The sequence below is a fragment of the Parasteatoda tepidariorum genome, chromosome 7 (genome assembly GCF_982258835.1).
Source record: "Parasteatoda tepidariorum strain Cologne lab strain chromosome 7, Ptep-v5.0, whole genome shotgun sequence".
NCBI classification, from domain to species: Eukaryota; Metazoa; Arthropoda; class Arachnida; order Araneae; family Theridiidae; genus Parasteatoda; species Parasteatoda tepidariorum.
The window spans coordinates 16,401,858-16,425,254 of record NC_141761.1 but is presented as its reverse complement, the minus strand read 5'-3'; the positions used below and the strand labels follow the sequence as shown (position 1 = coordinate 16,425,254).

Sequence of the window (23,397 nt, the reverse complement as noted above, 5' to 3'; positions counted from 1 at the left end):
GTCCCTTGGCAAGTATGACAAATTTGCACTTATTTGTAATTATTTAAACATAAGGGAACATAGCAGGGCCCCCACTCAATTTTAAAAAAAAAAATTCAAGAACTTTTCAAGAATCTATTCGGTATTACAGTTATGTTCTAAAGTACATGTCAACCAGATTTTACAATTACGTAGAAGCAGAAATTTTATGTATTTAAAGCAAAATGCTTATTTAACAACCAAAAAAAATTATTTATTAAATTTATCAGCTGATAATACAAATGGTTGATAGTTACATTGCTGTTTCAAATCATTTTGAAAAGTTCCAATTGAGATAGAGCCAACATTTAAAAACTAGCATCAGTGAAGCTTTTCATGAAAAATTTAATGAAGTGAATTAGAATTATAGAAACTGAATAAATGAATAATGCATATTACATTAAACCTTAGTAAATAATTGATAAAGTTTGTGTAATTGCACGGTTATTGAAATATAAATGCCTTTTTTTTTACTATCTTAGATCAAATTTCAAAATGTATCCATTTAACAATTTTCATGTTTCAATTTTAATAACAAATTATCTATTTTGTTACTTCAGAATATCGATAATGTATGCTAAACATAATAAAATCTATTGTAGAACAATATTTTACAGATAACTAACTAGGACTTACCGAGCTTTATTTTCTTTAAAATATATCTATAAAATGTGAAGTGTGATTTTTAAATCGCATTTATATGAATATACTATTATATAAGATATATTATATTTAAATCAAAATTATAAGAAAGGTGAAGTAAGTCCCAAAGATTGCGTAAATCATGTATCACAATGTGAGATTTGTAAATTGAAATGCGGTGTATGTTTCTTAAATCAGAAAATATGAATAGCAAATGATACAAAACGTACGAAATAACAAGACGTAAATCACAATGTGTGATACATAAATCACTTTAATGTGAATTCTATTGTGTGATCAGTTAATAGTTTTAATGTGAATTGTGATCATTAATGAAGCAAACTGCAATTCGAAAGGTTCTTAATATAGAACATCTATGTGTGATTCTTAAATCTCTTTGATGAGAATTGTGAGTGGTAATTCTTAAATTTCTCTTTTGTGAATTGCAATGCGTGATTTGTAAACTACTAGAATGAGAATTTTGAGGCATGATTCATAAATTAATTCCTTATGTATCACATTATATGATTCAGAAATAACTTTAATTGAAATCATGATGTGTGATTGATAAATCACTTTAATGTGAATCATGATGTGTGATTTATAAAACATGAATCCTGATGAGTAATTTGCAAATCACTTTAAAGTAATACACAATATGCGATTCATTAATCACTTTCATTAAAATCGCAGTTTGTAGAACATTTTATATAAATCACAATGTTTATTCATAATTAATGAAACCTGTCGAATTAAATTTTATTTATTAGCAGTAAAAACTAAACATAAAAATTTGATCATAAATGATAAAAAATTATCCTTCGTTCATAAATTAAAAGAACAAATAGGATAACAATATTAACCTGCCGTAATAATGCAGTTAACACATTAAACACGTTTCTAAATCGATTCACCCTATATCATTCAAAAACTATTGACTACAAAACCTAAATTTTTTTTAGAAATTTCAACTTTCAAAATATCAGAGAGATCAACAATAGTCTGGTGTGAAAAATCTAGGACAAAAAAGTTTTGCATCTTCTTTAACCCCTTTTCAATAATCCTCCATTGAATTTATTTATTATTTCTTTACCACTTTTTTGTAAGAAAGATTGGTATTATTTTAATTCCTACAAAATCAAGTACTTTTCAAGTGCTCGATGGCAAAATGCAAGGACTTTTCAGGGTCCAGATTTTTTTCAACAAAATTCAAGGACTTTCAAGTACCATGGGAACCCTGCTTAAGTATGAAATTTCTTTAATTTACAAAATAAATTTTTCAAACTACTCTTTTTTGAACTTAACTACAATTCCGATAATCTAACACTTTTTTTAGTAACTATTAGACTGTTTATTATATTTAAAAAAAAGGTTTCTACTAGTAATTAGACTGTCAGAAAAAAATACATAAAATGTTTTCAATTAGATAAAATTTTGCGACAAATATGTCAGTTTTATGCGTCAAATATTTTGTCAGGAAACAAAACATCATTAGATGAAGTCAGTGTAAATATTCTTCTGAGAACTAGAATTTTTATACGGAATAATTATAATACACGATAGAATTATTAAACTTAATTATTGCTATTGACAATTTTGATTGGTCACTTTCCATTCTGTAAAAATAATGCTATTTTCTCTGACTTGTGGGAAATAGTTTATTAAAGAAAAGAATTCTTGATTTTTAATAATATATCTCACTAGCAGTTTATATTTGAAACATATAATTTTTTGAACTTATAAAAATAAATTCAGAACAATGTATATAAAAACAGAATATTTACTAATCTTTGGACATCATACAATTCAGATGAAATATTTACAAATATACAATGATTGTGGCTGATGATTCATAGATAAATTTTTCTTAAATCTGATGGAAAAACGATCCTATTACATTGGGGACAAAGTTTCTTTACACCCTATAAATGAAAAAAAAAAAGTTATTCAGTATTGACACAACATTCATTTTAGAAATTAACATATGAGAAACAACTATAAGTGACCTGATAAAACATTCCTTGTTTTAATTTATTTAAGACTCATGAGACACAGTCGGAAAAGAACATTAATTACAAAAATACATTTCAGTGGTGCAAAATAATATAAAAAAAGATTTCTTAAAGTCAATTCCTACTTAGAGGTCAACAAAGAAATTTTTTATTTTAGTTACTTTTTATTAAATAATTAAAAAATTTTTCCCCATATACTACAAAAATTAATTAATTGAATTTAAAAGAAGATTTAATATTTGAGAAAACTGTATAAACATCAAGTGTCCTCCACTAAAAGTGTATTTGAACTTGAGTGGATAAATAAAAAGTATTTTATTAACAATTGCAAATTTGAACGAGATATAAATAGAATATTAAGTAATAAAAGGAATTGAATTGAAAAAAAAAGTTTCATGACTCTTGTCAATGAACTTCAATGTGCGCCCCCTTCTTTTTTAGAGGTTTACAACAGATATGTTAGGAAGGATAGAAGATGCTGCTGATTTTCTGGAGCGCATAATGTTCTCCGACGAAGCATCCTCTCATGTTTCTGGCATTGTTAATCACCATAATGTGTGTATATGGGGATCTGAAAACCCCCATAAATACCGTGAGACACAAAGGGATTCCCCTAAGGTTAATGTGTGGTGTGGACTAATTCAGGACCGAGTCATTGGGCCTTTCTTTTTTACAGAAGAGACGGCCTCATCAGTCCTATACTTAGACATGTTGGAAAACTTAGTATTTCCACAACTAGAAGAGCTTCAGCCATATGTCTTTGTGCAACAAGATGGTGCACCATCTCATTGGGGTATCATCGTTCGTAGCTCTTTGAATGACCATTTTCCAGGAAGATGGTTTGGGCGAGGAGGTCCAATTCCTTGGCCACCCAGATCACCTGATATAACACCGCTGGACTTTTTTCTTTGGGGATTTATAAAGGACAATGTTTACATGAAGATCGTGTCGAACATTGATGACCTAAAAGGCAGAATTACAACTGCAATAGCCACTGTGGATGCCAACATGTTTGCCGCTACCTGGTGTGAAATTGACTATTGACTTGATATTCTCCGTGCGACAAAGGGGGCACACGTGGAAGTTCATTGACAAGGGTCATGAAGTTTTTGAGTCTATCTAACCCTTTATGTTATTAATTTTAATCTATCTTTATTATTTTATGAGTTATTAAACATCAAAATGTGTCCGGGACTTTATAAACACCCTGCATATTCTAACTAATTTGAGCAGATAATATTTTTAGCCGAGAAAATTTTAAAAGTATGTACTTCTTCCAAATGTACTTTATATTTCAATAAAATATGACTGTGAGGGGGGTTTTGTTACAAATTCAGATATTCGGAACACCATGAAATTGGGGGGTACATTCCATTTTAAAAATAAGATTTTTTGGTGACCTAAATCCATGATTTTTTTTAAAAAAATAGTAAAAATTATGACATTTCATGACAAATTTTGTTCAATACCGGGTGTACTTTCCAGGTGTGCGGATACCCTGAATTCAATAAAATACAGATTAATCAAAAGAAAATGTATGTTTATACGTTTTATAGAGAAAAAAAAAAAAACAGGAAGTAATTCTTACATCTATATCCTCCAGGAACTAAACTAATAGGTCGTATTCTAGTCTCATCACCAATTTCATATTTTTCAAAGCTGTCAGTATCATTGACATTAACATCAGAATCTTCGCCCTTCAAAAAAGAAGATTTAGTTAAATCTATGGTCTGTCTACAACTACAAAGATACAATTATAATTCATTAGTATAAAACAAGTTAACTCAATTCCACACTGGTGTAAGAAATTAAGAGAATTTGCAAACTTGGTCGATTATCTCTGTAACTACAGGACCGATTTCAATAAAATTTGATATGTACATACATTGATACAATACAAAACAACCATTTCACAATTGTAATGCACAGGCATGATCGTGCGAAACACTCGTTGGAGCCAGAAGATATTAAATCGTGGTTGCTGAATAAACAAAAAAAAAAAGTTAATAGGGGGTATGGTCCTCTCTCACAGATATACAGGCCTTGCAGCGTGATTTCATATGTGAAATAAGGCACATTATCATTTCCTGTGGCAATTGGCCAGAATTGTCCAGCGGCAATTTAATACTCCAACGAGTGTTATGCACGATCATGCATGTGTATTACAATTGTTGAATGGTTACTTGTTTTGTATTGTATCATAATATGTACATATTAAATGTCATTAAAATCAGTCCAGTATTTCAAGAGATAATGATCAAGTCTGCAAATTGTCTCAATTTCTGGTACCTTTAGATTGATGAAAGATGGCACGGTCGATAATACTTGCCCTACATTTGAGATGGCATCTGTACACACCTATTTTGATTTGAATGCGCCTTCTTCAGCAGATAGTAAACATCAAACAGTTCTCATGCTATTTGTGACTGCATAATTGCCCGCATCACTAGGGTGACCAGACGTCCCCGATTTCCGGGGATTGTCCCCGGCGAGGACCTCGTGTCCCCGGTCGGTTTGCGTCCCCGGTTATAAAATTAAAAAATTTTGTGTAAAATATTTGATAAAAATATGTTATATGCAATTTTTATTTTCTCAAAAATTTTCATACAAATTAATGTAAGCATTGAAAATTAAATGTAAACTAGTTTTTGAGAACGCACTATAACTTATACTACAGAAATTTTGGAACACATAACTTTAATATCTAGTTATGTTTACATTTTTACTAGGCTGTACGCCAGACAAGTTTATATAAGAAAAGAAGTTTAAAGCAAGACGTAACATGAATATTAGTTGCTGCTTTTAAAACAATTAATATCTTGGGTTACATAAACTGCCAATATTAGCTAATTTCCACTAAAAACAACAACAATTACTACATTTCCGCTTTATTTTAGAAAAATAACTCAAAACATTTTAAAATCAGGTAAACATTTTATAAATATCTAACCAATAAAATATTAAACCATTTTTTATGAAATTGTTATTATTATCACTTACGACTAATTAATTTTCATAAATTCTAATTATTCTACATTTTGAAAACCTCATAATTTATTATCGTAATAGATATTTAGAAAAATATTTTTATTTCTTTAAAATAGATGTCAATATGGCAACATAAACAAAAAAAAAGAAAATGTCATTATTTGGATGATTGGAAAAACGAGTTTCCATTTATTGAACCGAATCCTAATAATTCTTCCAAAGTAAAATGTACAATGTGTAGAGCAACGTTTTGAGTTGGAAGTGGAGGACGAACAGCTATAGCAGATCACATTCTTACAATTAAACACAAAGAAGCTTTGGCAGCAAAAACGAAATCGGTCAAACAGTTTTTTCGTAAGCTGGAACCATCCAAAGAAGAGTTTGACTTAGCAACATATGAAGGAACGCTTGCATTTCACACCATTCGTCACAACCAATCGTTTCGCAGCATGGACTGTACTTCAAATTTACAAAAGAAATTTGTAGACAAGAAATTTTCTTGTGCCCGAACAAAATGCGAAGCTATCGCTGTCAATGTTTTTTCTCCGTGGGCATTTCTTGAATTGAAGAAAGATTTACGATACTTCCAATCACAATCGTGTAAAATTACTTCCTATTTTAGTGCGGTATTTTCAGTGGGACAGTGCTAAAGATCCAATTAATAATAAACTTGTATCACTAAACGAAATTAAAGGAGAAACTGTAAAGATTTTATCTTCAGAAATATTAAACGCACTATTCGAGTTCCAATTGAAGGATAAAATGGCTGGTTTGTCTGCGGATAATACTAACACTAATTTTGGAGGATTGTTAAGAAGAGGAACAGAAAATGTTCATGCTAAAGTTCAAACTGAGTTAGGAAGAGATATTTTTGGTTTCGGGTGTAATGCGCATATTATACATAATGGCGCTAAAACTGCTTTTGATTGTTTGCCTGCAGATATTGAAGTTATGGTATCTAAACTTTTTAGTTATTTTAAAATTTACACAGTCCGAATTGAAAGACTGAAAGAATTTTGTGAGTATGCTGACCAAGAATATCATAAAATTTTAGGACACATTCATGTTAGGTGGTTGACATTACTTCCTGCTGCAGAAAGAATTCTTAAAATTTATTCATCTCTTAAAGAATTTATGTTGTCTGAAAAAAAGTGCCCAAAAATCTTGAAGAATTATTTTGAGAGTGAAACAACCGAGTTATGGTTGTTTTTTGCGCATTCGCATGCTGCAATTTTTAATCAAAGCATCTTGAAAATTGAAAGCGATGACAAATGTGTTATTGAATCTGGAACGGTTGTCAATGACAGCCGAGATTCTCGCAGAATATCATATTTGTCATGTCAACAATAAAAGAGAAACGAAGTTTCTGAATAAATGAGTTTATTTAAAAACATTAGTAATAAAGAATGTCACAGACAGAGTGACGAAAAGAAAGAATACAAAATGATCTGCTTCAACAGAAGCTTAAATACAGATAGCAGGTGACGTCAAGATCCACGCAAGAACGACCAACAGCAAATGAAAATAAACTGGCCGATCCCCGCAGACCATGACGTCACCGACGCAAGTTGAATGCATGAGATCGACGACGGAAAATCGAACCTCATACCTTTTAACTTCTATTATTTGTCTAACATGCGGCCCCCTCTCATGCCTTACAAAAAAAACACACATATACAGTTTATCAAAATCCTCAATAAACTAAAGAAATATTTAATTTTCTTAAACTAATACTTAAGCTGTTTCAGTCATGAAACCATCCAAAAGATTAAACTTTCACAAATACTTTTGAACAGAAATTTTCCACTTCTAACTTGGTTAAAGGTTTTGTAAAAATGTCCGCTAAGTTAAATTTACTCCTAACGTGCTTAACAGCAAAAAAATTTATCATAAATTAAATTTCTTAAAAAATGATACCTTACGTCGATGTGTTTCGTTCGACTATTTTCAATAGGTGAATGAGAAAAATCAATTGCCGATTGATTGTCACTAAATATAATACAATCACTTAAATTTATGTCCTCTAAATTTAATTCTCTACACTCATCTATTATTCGCTTAATCCATATTACCTCTTTGGCAGCGTCAGTTAAAGTCACATATTCTGATTCCATTGTAGATAGACTCACACATTTTTGTTTGAAAGCTTTCCAGAATATCGGAGTTTTATCTAAAAACAATATTATACCACCTACTGATATTCTGTCATCCCTGTTAGCAGCGAAATCTGAGTCACAGTAACAATTAACATTTAATTCTTCAATATTTGACAATTTTAAGAAATAATCTTGAGTATTTTGAACATAACCTAATAATCTTAATAAAGTATTCCAGTGTTTTAAACCTGGGTTTTCTTGAAATTGTGATAATATATTTACCGCATAGGATATATCCGGTCTTGTGCGATTAGCTATATAAGCCAAACAACCCAAAATGCTCCGAAACGGCAATTTCGCCATTTCATCCACTTCGTTTTTAGAAGATGGACAGTCAGCTTTTGATAATAAGTTACCCTTAGTAATCGGCAACGATGACAAAGGAAATTTAAAGCTAGAAAACATTTTACAAACTTTTTGGATGTAACTCTTTTGATGTATTAACATCTCACCATCTTTTTGAACAAATTCAACACCTAACAACTTACGAGTATTACCCAAAATTTTTAAATCAAAATTATCACCTAAAAGTTTAATAACACTGTCTACTTCATTTTTTGTTTTAGCAAAAATAATTATATCATCTACATAAATTATAAGAATTACATTTTTATATACATATGTACAATTACACCACTTCAATCTTACAAACTTTAAATTTTCAAGTGTATTATCCAGTTCAAAAAACCACTCTCGACCACTTTGCTTGAGTCCATAAATAGCTTTCTTTAAATGACAGACGTGGTCTTGCTTATTTAAATGAACAAAACCTTGAGGTTGATACATAAATACATCCTCATTCAAATTTGCGTAAAGGTAAGCACACTTTATATCTAATTGGGAATGATACCATCCTAGCATACAAACTAATATTGTGAAAAACATTCTTACAAGAACAAAATTAACCACAGGACTAAATACTTCATCATAACTTTCACCTCTTATTTGTTTATATCCCTGTGCAACTAAACGTGCTTTGTACCTTACAATTTCCCCCTTTTCATTTACTTTAGTTGTATAAACCCAACGGCTTCCCAAAATTCTTTTATTTTTAGGAGTTGGTACCAAATCCCAAACTTTTCTTTCTTTCATAGTAGTAATCTCGTCAGACATAGCTAATTCCCAATTTTTAACTTGAGGAGATTTTAAACAGTCTTTATAATTTTTAGGAATTTTTATTTCAATATGATTTGCTTCATGTTTTATATTATGATTAACCTGAAAATTTGAAACTTTACCCGAAAAAGCATTTTTCCCACTGAAATTAAATAAATCCCTATCATACTTAATATTATTGCTGTTGCAATAATTTTCTACATCATTATAGGATCTTAATCTCATATTTACTCCTTCAATGTTATAATAAATATCAGTTCGACTATTATCTGGACGGGGTACAGCTTTTCTAATCCATGAAATGTTTTTACACGGAATTAAATCGGGTTTTAAGCTTGAATTACCTATGTCTTCATCTGAAGAACTTCCGCCCAAATCGGGACGTTCCGGTATAAAACTAGCAAAATTGCGTTTAATGAATTTGGTGCCCAGTACAGCTTCCACACCAATTACTCTTTCGTCAAAACGAACATTTATTGTTTCTACAAGTTTCCTTTCACTCTTAATCCAAATTCTATAACCCTTCGTATGCATTGCATATCCTAACATAATCCCTTCTTTAGCTCTCATATGAAGTTTATTACGCAACTGTTTTGGTTGACCCACAAATGCTAAACAACCAAATGTTTTCAAATGAGTGACTGATGGTTTTCTTCCACTATACAATTCAAAGGGAGTTTTAATTTGGTTTTTATGACAAATTCTATTAAAAGTGTAAGTAAAGCATAGTAAAGCTTCAGCCCAAAACGCATCTCCCAATTTACTAGATTTTAGCATAGCTTTTACATTATCTAAGGCAGTTAAATTATAGCGTTCACTAACTCCGTTTTGCTCTGGCGTATAAGCGTTAGTACGCTCAGCTCTTATCCCTTCATTTTCAAGAAAATCACTAAATTCTTTATGGCAAAATTCCATACCATTATCAGTTCTAACATTTACAATTTTACAGTTTAAAAATCTTTCTGTTCGCTTTTGAAATCTTATGAAACAATCAAAAACATCAGATTTCCTTTTAATGGGAAAAGTAGTAACTTTTCTCGAAAAATCGTCCGTGATAGAAAGAAAGTACCGACTTCCACCATGTGAAATGACAGGCATTGGACCGCATACGTCCATATGTAAAAGTTCCAAAGGTTTCTTAGACCTTATACTTAAAATTGGTTTAAACGAAATTCTTTTAGATTTAGCTAGTTTACATTCTATACAATTATTATCTGAGAAATTGATATTAGGTAATCCTTTCACACTAGAGTTTTTACTTGTTTGAATTATATAATCACAATTTATGTGGCAGTACCTTAAATGCCAGATGTTTAAATCATTTGTCTGAACAGATACGTTAAACAATTGCTCATTCGCGTCACTAACACTTCTGTCAATAACTAAATCTTTATCAGGCTTAGTATAGGCATTTGGTTTAAAATAATACAAGCCATTAAATCTTTTACAATAGAAAATCTTCTCATTTACCCGATTATACACAGAAATACAATTTTTAACACCCACAAAATAACCTCCAGCTTTCTCTATTACAGAACCAGAAATAAGATTTCTTCTAAGTTTAGGAGAATACATGACATTTTGTAAAGTTACTCTGTGCATTTTACCATTTAACTTATTAAAAAATTGCACCTTTCCAATACCTAAAATTGGGCTCTCAATGTCACCTATGGCTAAAGACATAGAAGCATTTTCTACAGTTTCATATTCAAAGAATAAATCCAAATTATTACAAAAATGTGTTGAAGCGGCAGTGTCAAAAAGCCAACTTTCTTTCTCAATTTCATGACTCACATTGCCAACATTTGCTTCAACAATATAAAGACTATTATCTAAAACATTTGTAGTTACATTACAATAAGAATTATCACTTGCATTTTGTTTAAATTTACTCTTTATATTCTTTGAATTACACCTTAATTTTTGCTTACAATCTGATATTAAATGACCATATTTGTTACAACGATAACAAGGTCCTATCTTAGATTTATCACAACTAGTTTTGGATTTAGACTTAATATTAGCAGATTCTAAATTTCCCTTACTATTAGAAGAACCAGATTTAAACTTATTAGTTATGCTTAACTTTTCATTAAAACTTGAATTAACATTATAAGCAATATCACTAACATTATTTAAATCAAAATTAAGTTGCTTAAGTCTACTCTCCTCCAAAAGTAATTCGTCTAAAATGTTCTTAAATTTAAATTTAGTGTCCTCCCATCTATAAATAATCTGAACTATACCTTGAAAGTCCTTGGGTAAGTATCTAATAAGTTGGAATCCTTGGTATAGGTCGTCAACAGGATGTCCTGCTTCTTTCAATTGAGAAACCAGGTTCTTTAATGTTGCAGCGAATATTCCAACCTCTTCTCCTGGGGTGTATTTCAGGTCGAAGAACTGGTCTAGGAGTTGAATAACTCTCGCTCTCGTAGTCGGCTCAAAATGTTGTTTTAAAATTTCCCAAGCTTCAGCACCATCCATTGTCGCCGAGATCAGACTTCGGAATTCAGGTTCCACACTAAGAAATATTGACGTGTACGCTTTGTCCCGTCTCCAGAGGTATTCTTGACTTTCTTTTCGACTTGCTTCTGAAGGTAGGGAAGGCTCAGTTTTGGAGATAAAACTCCACACTCCTCGGTCCATAAGGATTACTTTCATATTTTCTTTCCACGTACTCCAATTTGACGAATTTAGGAAATCTATATGCAGGTTCGAAGATTCCATGATGAAACAATTATAACTCAAAAGGTTCTTTAAAAGCAAAAGGGTGTATCACTGCTCGTACTATACTAGATACCAAACTTCGTAATCTTTAGCAGTAGCCATCAAATTTGGATGTGCCGACTTCAAATTCCGGTCTAAAATTCTTTAAATAAATTCTTACTGTTAGTTTTGTCAACTGGAGAAAAATTCTTTAGAAGCATCATATTTTCTTAAATGTGGTATTATTTTTCAAATCCACATCACCTTGAAGTACTCCATAGCAAACTTGTGATTTAAGCTGACGATTCACTTCGCAAATTTGGCGGGCGGGAACGGCCCCCATCTTTAAGATTCTCCATTTGAAGTTGACAAAGACTCGGCTACATCCAGGGTAATGCAAAACTAGATATTCAGGACGATAGAACATGAATCCCGTTTATGCCATAAATTCGGCCCATAACCTTGACAGCCGAGATTCTCGCAGAATATCATATTTGTCATGTCAACAATAAAAGAGAAACGAAGTTTCTGAATAAATGAGTTTATTTAAAAACATTAGTAATAAAGAATGTCACATACAGAGTGACGAAAAGAAAGAATACAAAATGATCTGCTTCAACAGAAGCTTAAATACAGATAGCAGGTGACGTCAAGATCCACGCAAGAACGACCAACAGCAAATGAAAATAAACTGGCCGATCCCCGCAGACCATGACGTCACCGACGCAAGTTGAATGCATGAGATCGACGACAGAAAATCGAACCTCATACCTTTTAACTTCTATTATTTGTCTAACAGTCAAGGATTTGATATTTAAATTGAAAGCACTAAAGAATGCCAAATTTGTTCCACTTGTTATAAAACCTGAATTGACTAAATTGATTGCTGAGAATATCGTTACTGAAGATTCTTATTGAGAAACGTCGAAAGAATTCTATGAAGCTGCGATTTCATATTTAGAAGCTTGGAACGATAACAACGATGATATGTCTGATTTGAAGTGCCTTCTTTTAGATTGTAAGCCTTCACGGTCTGAATTCGACGAGGCAGTTCTGTCTCTCTCTTCAAAATGTGCAATTTTGAATGTTAATTCCGACGATTTATTTGACGAGTTTACTTATCTTGAAGGTTATTTGGATTCAAAAGACGATAAATGGTACCAATCCGTACACATAACAGACAAATGGCGCGAAATAAACAATTATTTTCAAAAAAACAATATACCATTTACAAATATCAAAAGAATTGTTGAGCTTGCAATGTGCTGGCCAAGCATCAATGCGCCTGTAGAACGGGTATTTTCGCGCATAAATAACTATTGGACTAATGAAAAATCGCGAATGGATGTGAATACAGTGAAAACGGTTTTATCTGTACTGATTAATTTTGATTTTTCATGTGACATATTTTCTCAATTACTCGAAAAAAATCCTGAAATTTTAAAGAAGATTCATGCTTCAGAAAAATACGGTGTTTAGAAATAGTATAATTTTAAAAGCAATACAATTGTTTTGTTAACAGATTTTAAACTTGTGTAAAAATGTTATGATTACGATTTTAACGATATAATTTATATACTAAATTATAAAAAAAATTTATTTTTTAAGATAAATGATCAAATTTTTTTCAAAATTTTTTTCTGTCGTTTAAATTGGGGGGGGGGGGTAGAGATGAGTGTCCCCGGAATTGCCCGAAAAAATCTGGTCACCCTACGCATCACGCAATGTGTCTGCTTACATACACTCAACTGCTTTTTGCAACACAAGAGCAGCTGCGAACTTAATACAGCTCTCACGATCAGCACTCAAAGCCTGGTGATCTTAATACAGCTCTCCCGGCTTAGCATGAAGCAGCAATAAATCAACTGGTGGTATCCCTCATTGAATTCTATCACAGATAAAAATTTTGATGGGAAAGTACTGTAGTGTGTCTACCACTACAAAAATACAACTCCAACTCACCTTTCTATAAGTCATATTAACTCTATTCTATGTTGGGATACCTTAAGATAGATGGCATAATTGATAACACCTTTCCTACAAATCTATAAACAATTTTATATTTACCTAATCATTTTTTAAGGTACAGGACAAAAGCAGATACTAGAATGTCAACTGTAAAGGTTTTTGATATTCCAAGTCATAGTAAAGATGAAAATAAAAACTTTTGAACACATCAAAACATTTATCTTTTCCACGTATAAAATAAAATAGTTTTAACTTGCTAATAACTTTTTCTTTTCTTGGGAAAGAAATTATCCGGAAATTAACATGTTTGCCTAAAAATAAAACAATAATATGGTAAGCTCGTAAAAATCTTCATATGATGCGTTATCACTAGTTTTATTATTTTTTCCCCTTCATATTGCAGTGATATCAAATACTAAAAACTCACTCCCTTTTCGAACTTGTCTGAACATTCAATATGTTATTCTTTAGGGAAAACCCTGTCACAAGATATCAAACATCAAAAATATAGCATATCAAAAAGTAGCAATGAAAAATATTACACGTAACGATAATTAATAAACACCATATTGTGAGTGTTGATGAATTTTATTTGGACAACGAAAAAATTGACAGATGCAAGAATAATAAGAATTAGTTAAATTGTAAAACTATTATAGATATTTTTTGACAATACATTGTGATATTTAAATTACTAGTTATTTAAAACAATGGCAACAACCGAGAGAAACAGCAAATTTTATTTAAAAGAGGAATGAATAAATGAACCTGCATGCAGAAAGCCACATGCTTATTGATTTCTTCGGCTGTACCTGACATCCTTAAACTGTAGGCGGGACATTTCACTCCGTTCTTTGCTCTCGCTGAATATCTTGCTACACGAGCTGAATAAGAACATGCTTTATTAACAGGTATGTGCAATACAACAATATTTGATGCAATAATTTTTACTGAATGAATTTTGTAGAAGCATACAAATTATATAGATTTTAACTAAAAGGTTAGTACCCAGTTTTCATACCAACTTTCATTTCTCTATACAACATAAGAAGAGCCTGGTCTAAAACTGTTATAAATAAAAAATATTTTTAAAGGACAAAAAGAAAAGAAAAAAAAATCCTTAACTATCAAAGAAGTTGCATTAACACATAATTATCTAAAGTATTTATTCATACATTAATTATTTAATGTTCCATTTTGCTTAAAATAATCTCGAACACAGTAAATATGCTGTTTAATGTGCCTTAGTGAATAAACCTAATTTCCCCAATTAAAAGACAAGATTAGAATTGATCATTTTAAGAACTAAATAAAAGAGGCACATCAATAATTGTGAACTAATCCCAACAAAGTTTATTACTGCACCTGTTGAAAACAAGAAATAAGTGTATGACCCCTGAATTCATCACCATAAAAAATTAGAAATTAATTTATCTTCCATAATATAATAAGAAATGATCTGATTAGTGTATTTTTAATTGGCAGCTGCATCCTGTAAAGAAAAAAAAAATGTAGATTTTTTTCCATTCCTTTTTTTTTTCTTAATAAAGTTTTTTTTTTTTAATAACTTCTATTTAACGAACTTCCATTTTGCGAACTTCTCTATTTTGAGATTTTTTTTTAGAGGAACCAAGAAAATTTTGGAAATTTCTTTATAAAATAACTTTGAAATAGCAAAGTGAATTTTCTATTTAACGTACTTTCCTTCGAGATCCACTTTCCCAAAAGATTTCAAACTTGTTAGCTCATTTTATGGGGGAAATGACCTTGAATTGATTTTTGATGCCACTTAACTTTTAGAGAAAGCAGTAAAATTCCTTTCCCTCGTTGTTTGTATTTCAAACGAAAAACTCAGACAAACTTAATGGATTTTATCGCTAGTAATTAAAGTTAAGAGCGCATACGGTTACGTATATTTAAAATTACTTTTATTATAAATGCAACAATAATTTTATACACAAATTTAGCTTTTTTTGGTTAAAAATATTTAGCATGATAGTGTAACACTAGATAATGTTTTGTTCTTTTCCTGTTTCCTATGCAGATTTCTTTAATGATTAAGATTTATAAAATAAATAGTAGATACTAGTTTTCAAGTGTATCAATTGCTTTTTTTATCATCTCCAGTGTTTACGAAATTAAAAACTCGTTTTGTGTTGTTTAAGTACGTCAACAGGTGATTTTCTACTTAATGAATTTTCCATATAACGAACTTATTAATCGGATTTAGTGACAACGTTAAATAGAGGACCGACTATACATTAAAAAACATATAAAATATATTTCAGATTGAATAAATGTAACATTACAATACATTTTTTATCATACAAGCAACTGTTTTCAATTTGAAGAATGCTAAAATCCAACTTATTCATTGCATAACAAAAACAAAAGTCGATTTTTTCAAAACATGAACAATAACTAAACTTAATATTTCTATAATTTTCTAAAGAAAAATGCCTAAATATTAAGGAAAATTTGTTAATATACTCACCAGACATCTTTAAATTTCATTTAAAAACACCATAAATTTCACTCAAAAATTAAAGTAAAGACGTAAACAAACGGAGTTTCATAGATAAGAGGAACCCGCAAGAGGAAGTGAAGGTCCTATCTTTCCGGTGGCAACGAAAAATGGGTTACTTTTTTCAATTATTGTGGCGACTTTTTCTATCTGTTAAATCGCCACATCGCCAGTGTTCGTGTACATGTTTGTTGTGATGGCTTGTTAATTTCACGTGCCGAAATTTTACTGCATGGAATAGAAATCTAATTTGTTGTGGTAAGTAAAAATTATTAATATGTTAGTTTTATACATTTATTTTTAACTAATTAAATTTTAAAACATTGCATGAATGTTAATATATTACGTTCTATAAAACGTAAACATCTTTCACGTGTTATTTTCCATTTAGAATGAATTTTATAATTCTTTCATATTGGAAAATTTATTCTGTTTAAAATATAAATGTTTTGATCATTAAGAATGTTATAGATAAATCAGCGGTAATATATAAAAAATGAGCTTGCATAAATTTTTGGAAATTATATAGTCTGTTATTTATGTATAATAATAAATGAACTTATACAGAGAGAAATGCTTGTGTGTTGTACTGTTTGTCATTAAAATTAAGGAACGATGCTAAAATTTATATAATGGCTAGTTTATAATAAGGAATGTTGAAATATGAAGGTTGCATTTTTTAGGATAGCTGTATTAAGAAGAAGTGGTGATTAAAGTAACAAGTATTTTAAATCTTCAAATCATCTTTAAATATTTCAAAATTGATAGATGAGTATTTTTTGTCTGTGTGAGAAGTTTATCCTTTTTGACATAGTAATACTTTAATGCATAGTATTTTTAATGTTACTTTTTTTCTCTAGTGGTTCATGATACAGTTGTCTGATTGTGGAGAAGATAAACTTGGTGAAACAGTAGCTAGAGAACTGCCTATTTAGATAGTTTATTAAACTTTCTATATAGATGTTTTTAAAATGGTTATCTTTTTATTGTTTCTCCAAGCTCGGTATAACAACTAAAGCTTATTTGCAAACTTAACTAGATGTTAATTACTTTCTAGGTTAAGTCGTTCATTAGCATTTTCAAGTACTTATAAGTTTAAGATTGTTCTAAAAAAACTTATTATTACATTAGCTGTATTTTTTACCTCTTACTGCTATTAATTTTGCATTGATGACAACAATAAAAATTACGTTCCATTTTTACAGACTCCTGAAACTGGTAAGTTCCCTTTTTTGAGTAAAACATTGCAGTTTAATCAAAATATTTTTAGTTTAATTTTGATCTTTAATGATATGAAAGTTTTCTGTAATGCATATAAAATCAGCTTATCTTCTAGAAATATTATATATTTATATTATCAATTATTTATAATTTGACATTTATGTGGATATATTTATAAGTATTTGGAGTTTTCATTATTCTCCTTTTGTTAGTTGTGTGCATATATTCATATCATGAAATATAATCCAAAGTTCTGATTTTTCGTAATTATACAATATTTAATCTGCAGTTTGGGAGTAAGGTTATTGTTTCTAATTTATAAAAATTTAAGTACTGTTTTTGAAATTGCACATGATTAAATGATCAAGTCATTGATGATAATTTAAGTTCTTTATTGTAGGGTTAAAGTACAGTTTGTTAAAAGTAAAATTAATTTTGTGTATGAAATGAAAAAAGCAGGTATAATGTATCAAACATATGCATGCTCTTATTGTCTGCTGTTTAAGTTATGTATTAATTTCACAGCCTATGTATAAACTCTTATATAGCCTTTTTGTATGGTACCATTTTTGTGTAATGAGCTTTAGTTATGGGATGAAAGTTATAACAATTGCGTTTTATGAATGTTTTTAATTGTGTAAAAGCTAGTTATTGGGACATCTATCAGAACAGATGTCAGTAAGCACATTTGCATAAGTATTACTAATTCATAATGAAACAAACCTCATCGTCAGAAATCGGGTCAAAACTTTTTTTCTTCTAAAATGCTCAATTTATTCAAAATTTTCTTTTTAAATATATTATATTAATAGAATCTTTTAAATATATTTGATTAATTAAATGCCTATTAATATTCAAAATTATGAGTAAACATAACACATAGAATTTTAAGTATGACAGCAATTTTAACTGGAAAATATTGCAATTTTTATATTTTGATAACTAGAAAAATCTTTAAAATTCCCTTTTGTGTCAATTATTTAGTACATTCTGCAACAGTTATGAAATTTATATTATTTCGTGAAATCTACTGGATTTTTTTCCTATCCGTGTTGTCAGCTATGATTTCGCAATTTTTCAGAGGAGAGTTTCGTCAATTTCAAATATAGTTATTAAGGTTTATACTTGCTTATGTATGTGAAACTTTTTTTTTCATAGGCTGGTAATTTATTTAAAGTGGAAAATCTATGCAATGAAATTCTCTAAACCACATTAACTTTCACTGGTGTAAACAATAAAAATTGCAGTTAAGAAATTCTGCAATGACGCAAGAACAATGAACTATTTTCATAATTTGTCTAATTATTTAGGCAATTAAGTTCAGAACAATATTTAGGTAAATGTATTTCCTTAAATGTCTTTCTATTTTTAAGTCTACTCTACTTGATTAAGCAAACTAAAGTTGATAAATTTATTGTGTTATATTAGTTGTTACGCTCTCAAAAATTAAAAAAAATTTTTCTGTAAATGCTTAACCATGTATTTATGTGTCTAAATATTTGAATCTAAAAATTATATTAAGCATTTATAGCTTGTCTTTCTCAAACTAATATTACTGCCATGCTTAGTAGGTAAGTTTAAGGATATGTCCAATGTTCTGTTTGAAACAAAATACTATAAAATGCTAAGACACATGTTTCAAGTTTTTTTTTAAATATATTGTTTTAATAAAGTTAGAAAAATTTACTATTAAGCCTATAAGCAGGGTGTATAAAAATCATGATTTTTTTTAAAAAATCAAAAAAATCAGATTTTTTTGATTTTAATCGGATTTTTTTGATTTTAATCATGATTTTTTTATAATTTCAATTCTATGGAATATAATCAATTTTGTGTACCATAGATTTAAAGTTGTATTGTATTACTATTGTTACTTATGGTATACATTGGAAATAAACATTACTAACCATTATCAACAAAATATTTCTTAATAATTTAAAAGCAAAAGGTGAAATAAGAAATAAACAATAACAAAGTGATTTCAAACTACAAATCAAGAAAGAAATTGTTTATCAAACAATATGTGATAATTATTAATTTTACATCTACAATATCAAATTATTTAAACAATCATTTAATTAGTTTTATTTAAAGATTTAAACATAAGGACTAATTTAGCTGCCTTTTCTACACCCAATTGATTCCGTAGTTTAGTATGTACAAGTCCAAAAGTGGAAAACATCCTCTCTATCCCTGCAGTTGTTCCTTTTGCAGTACATAACAACTGTATTGCATCAAACTCTTTTTGACCTACACAGTTCTTTAGAAGCGCAATTGATTTCCACCATTCCAAGATGTTTAAAGATTCTAGAGATTCTTTATCAAACAAAGTTTCATTAAACGGAGGAGAGCGTACAATGAATTTTAGCAAAATACTTAATAAGGAGGTTTCTCCATACTTTTCTTTAACAAAGTTTACAGCTTGATCTTTTTCATTTAGTGTTAAACATTGTACTTCAGAATTAGGATCCAAGAGGTAAGCTAGGAAATGAGCTGGTGTTAACGCTTGTTCATATCATTTAGTAAAAAATTTTTTGCAGCAATTATTATTAGAATCTTTCAGAGTTTCCTTTAAATTTTTTCAGATGTTGACAACATTTGATAAACTACAATTATCTTTTTGCATTTTATCTAATGCTACAGAAATGGGTTTTAAAATTAAAAGCATATCTTCTGCATTCCTTTTAATTGCCATATTCATGACTTTTGACCTGATATTGGTGTCGATTAAAATCCAATTTTTGATTAAAATCAGTGATTTTTTTAAAAAAATCATTTGATTTAAATCATGATTTTAATCAATGATTTTAATCATTTGATTAAAATCATTTACACCTTGCCTATAAGTAATATTTTAGAGTTGTGAATACCTAATTAAAATTATGAGTAGGCTTTAAATGGATGGCAAATATTATTCTGAATTTTTGTTTTATTTTCAATGGCACTTCATTTGTGAATGTTTTTTTTTTTTACTGATTTAATTTTTTTTTCTTTTGAAAACCCAAACGAAATTTAATATTTTTTTCTTTTCTTCTGAACTAGTTTCTTTAAGCATGTAAAATATAACATTAAAAGTTAATAAAATAGATTTTCATATAAAATTATTGAGTGAATTATATTAAACTTCCATTTTTAAATTAGATGTTTCTTGTAAATGACAGTTTCTTGCATTGGGTAGATTTACATAATCAGTTTTTTCTAGCCTGACAAGAGTTTACCAATCCTGGTATGTATTTGAATATAATTCCCATGTTTGAAGAAGCTACCACTAAGTAATAATTTTTAAAACCGTTGTATGAAGGAAAGAATCCTTTTGTGCAAAATTCTTATTTATATTTGTATCTAAAACTATTGTTTGTATGCTTATTAATACATTTATTTGAGATTATTAATTTAGGTGAAGTGTATTTAAGTTGAAGTCTTATCAAAAATGTGATGTCTGTCTGCTGAAATTTCAGAAAAATGGAAAACTGTGACAACTATTTTATTAAATAAAGTTTGAAATTGTTCATATGACCAGTAGTAATTTTGACTTCTTTCATTCATTATAGCTTCATACTTAAGAAAAAGTTTATTTAAGTATGAAATTATTTATTAAGTAAAAATTCATACCCAATGCAGCTACAAGAAGTTGATTACAGTATCTTTGTACAATAAATAAATAAAATTAGTAAAGATATTTGCATTTTTTATTTTTATAATGCTTAAAATATTTCATTAAAAAAATCTACTGGGATATGTTTTGAGTTATCAATTTGAAATATGAAAACAGTGTGTAAATATCAATTTGAGATATCTACCAACTTAAAATTCTGCACTTTTAAATTCTATTAATTTTTATTGCAATTTTTCAGAAAAATTTTCTGTCCTATTTTCCTTATCAATATTAAGTACATTTTTTAAGCGTTTGATCTTCAGGTAATGAAACAATTTGGGAAATTCTATACGAAATGCTATCAGATCCATTAAGATGGAACAATTCCTCAGCAATAACTCTACTTGGAACAATTTCTGAGCTATTAACACCTAGAACACAAAATACTTATAAAAAAAAAAAAAAGCATAATATAGTCAGAAAATAAAGGTTTTATTTTTTATGGTACATTTCAAAAAAATTATTTTTCTCTTGTAAAATAATGGATGTGGAATTTTTTAAAGTAACCCAGAAATAGGAAGACAGGGAAGAAAATAAGCTTTTCGAAATCTTATGAATCATCGTTTATATTTGTACTTATTAAATTTAGGATATTAATAAAAACTAAGAAGATAAAATACTTAATTATGGTCATGGATTACATTTTTCTATCATCCTTTGTATTTGAAGCATTTTGCAATCTGATCCCAGTGTTTTCACTACAGCGCGAGAACGCGAGAATCTCGCATATTTTTTTCTTTTCTCGCATTAAAAAATGATTACAGCGAGAAATTCGCGCATTCTATAAACCAATTTCAAAATTCGCGAATTTCTCGCATTTTGAAAAAAATTTCTCATTGCGCCAATTAGAATAAAATCCGTTTCACTTTTCTTTCTGGATCTTTCATTATTTTCAACATTTGCCCCATTATCTAGCTTCCCTGTTTACCAGTATTGTTCAGAATCTTTAAGAACTACAGAACACCATCCCTCCGAACCTCTTTCAGAACGCATTTCTCTGCAACCACGTGTTTACTGTAGGTAAGGTTTCTTCATGTAAGACGTTCAAATTTTTTGCGCATTAATGCCAGATGGACAAATACCTTGTAAAGGCAATATCTTCTACTCCGAAACGGACAAATGAAAATGAAACAAGTGTGGGTAAAAACGATCAAAACGAAACAAATACGCATTTGAGTTACCTAATCAGAATAGCTGATGAAAAAGTAGATATAGAACATTTTCCATATGATGATGCAGCAAAAATATTCAATGCTTTAAAAATTAGAAGATATTAAAAATGTATTATAATTAAAGAAATGATTTTTTTCATGTCTCTTTATGTTTTTGTTTTTTAATTTTTAGAAATCTCACTTAACTTTTTGAAATCTCACCCTGTTTTTGAGAAAGGGTGAGAAATTCTCACCCATTTTTTCTCTGCGATGAAAACACTGATCCTCTCTTAAATCCGCTGTTTTTCCAAATTATTTGATGGCCTAAAAAAGTATTTTGGAATCCATTCGATGCAAATATGTCAAAAAATTTCACGCGACGTATAAAATTAACCAGTAAATAAAAATAAAATAAATATTTCGTTTCATGCTAACTTTATTTCAACAATGGTTAAAATATTAAAAGCAGCGGGAACAATTTTTCAAAGAGACTTTTATTTATTTTTTTTAGAAACTAGTTAATTTTAGATTAAACAATAAGTCATGCATTTTATAGAAAATTGTATTACCCTACATTTCCGGTGCATGTATTTTACCTCTACGAATACGGTCGAGAATGAGAATAATAAATTGAAAAAACCCTAAAATACAAATTAAGCGTCCCGAAAATTTATATGATTGGATGGGAAAGGGTAAGAAAAAAAATAAATTTGGACTATTTAAGTCTTAATAGATAAATTATAATTGATATTAAATAGATAAATAATTTCACTGAGGTACCTTTTTCTTTTATATTCCTTAATGTTTTATTTTTATACGAATACAAAAAGTTTCCAATCGTTGAGCCTAAGAAAATAATTGATATAAAAATTTAAAGGCATACACTCGCCGTTACTTAATGATTTTTATAATCTAAATTTTTTCTTAATAAGAATGCTCTGAATTGATATATGTTCGTAGAAATCATGTTAAAAATTTGAAATTTTTAGAGCCTAAAAATAACAGAAATTTTGACTGCATCGGCAATAGTTAATGCGAGTATAAGTAATAAGACATGTTGATGTAAGTATAAGTTAAGGGATAGCAAGCCTCAATTTTGATGTTTTGTTTTATAAAAAAAAATAGACTACACAAAGTTTCTCACTAATTAGTTTGAGTCATTAGCTTGACGTCATTACCAATCCAAGTATTGTATACACAAAAATGCTACTTTTAAATACTCTATTTCCTGTAAGAGCAA

At 29.2% G+C, this 23,397-nt stretch overlaps 2 long non-coding RNA genes across 4 annotated transcripts; one reads left to right on the top strand and one right to left on the bottom strand.

The window, feature by feature from the left end:
* Positions 1 to 2,422: 2,422 nt before the first annotated feature.
* Positions 2,423 to 16,191, bottom strand: LOC147806914 (uncharacterized). Its single transcript, XR_015435369.1, has 4 exons — positions 16,101 to 16,191; positions 14,375 to 14,490; positions 4,261 to 4,369; positions 2,423 to 2,582 (listed from the first exon to the last, which is right to left on the bottom strand). It is a non-coding gene; the product is annotated as an uncharacterized LOC147806914 (long non-coding RNA).
* On the top strand, positions 16,150 to 20,867 carry LOC147806913 (uncharacterized). 3 transcript variants are annotated; one of them, XR_015435372.1, is made up of 2 exons: positions 16,150 to 16,388; positions 17,336 to 20,867. It is a non-coding gene; the product is annotated as an uncharacterized LOC147806913 (long non-coding RNA). The 3 variants fall into 3 exon arrangements; XR_015435371.1 differs by having other exon boundaries at positions 16,991 to 20,867; XR_015435370.1 differs by having other exon boundaries at positions 16,814 to 20,867.
* Positions 20,868 to 23,397: the final 2,530 nt, after the last annotated feature.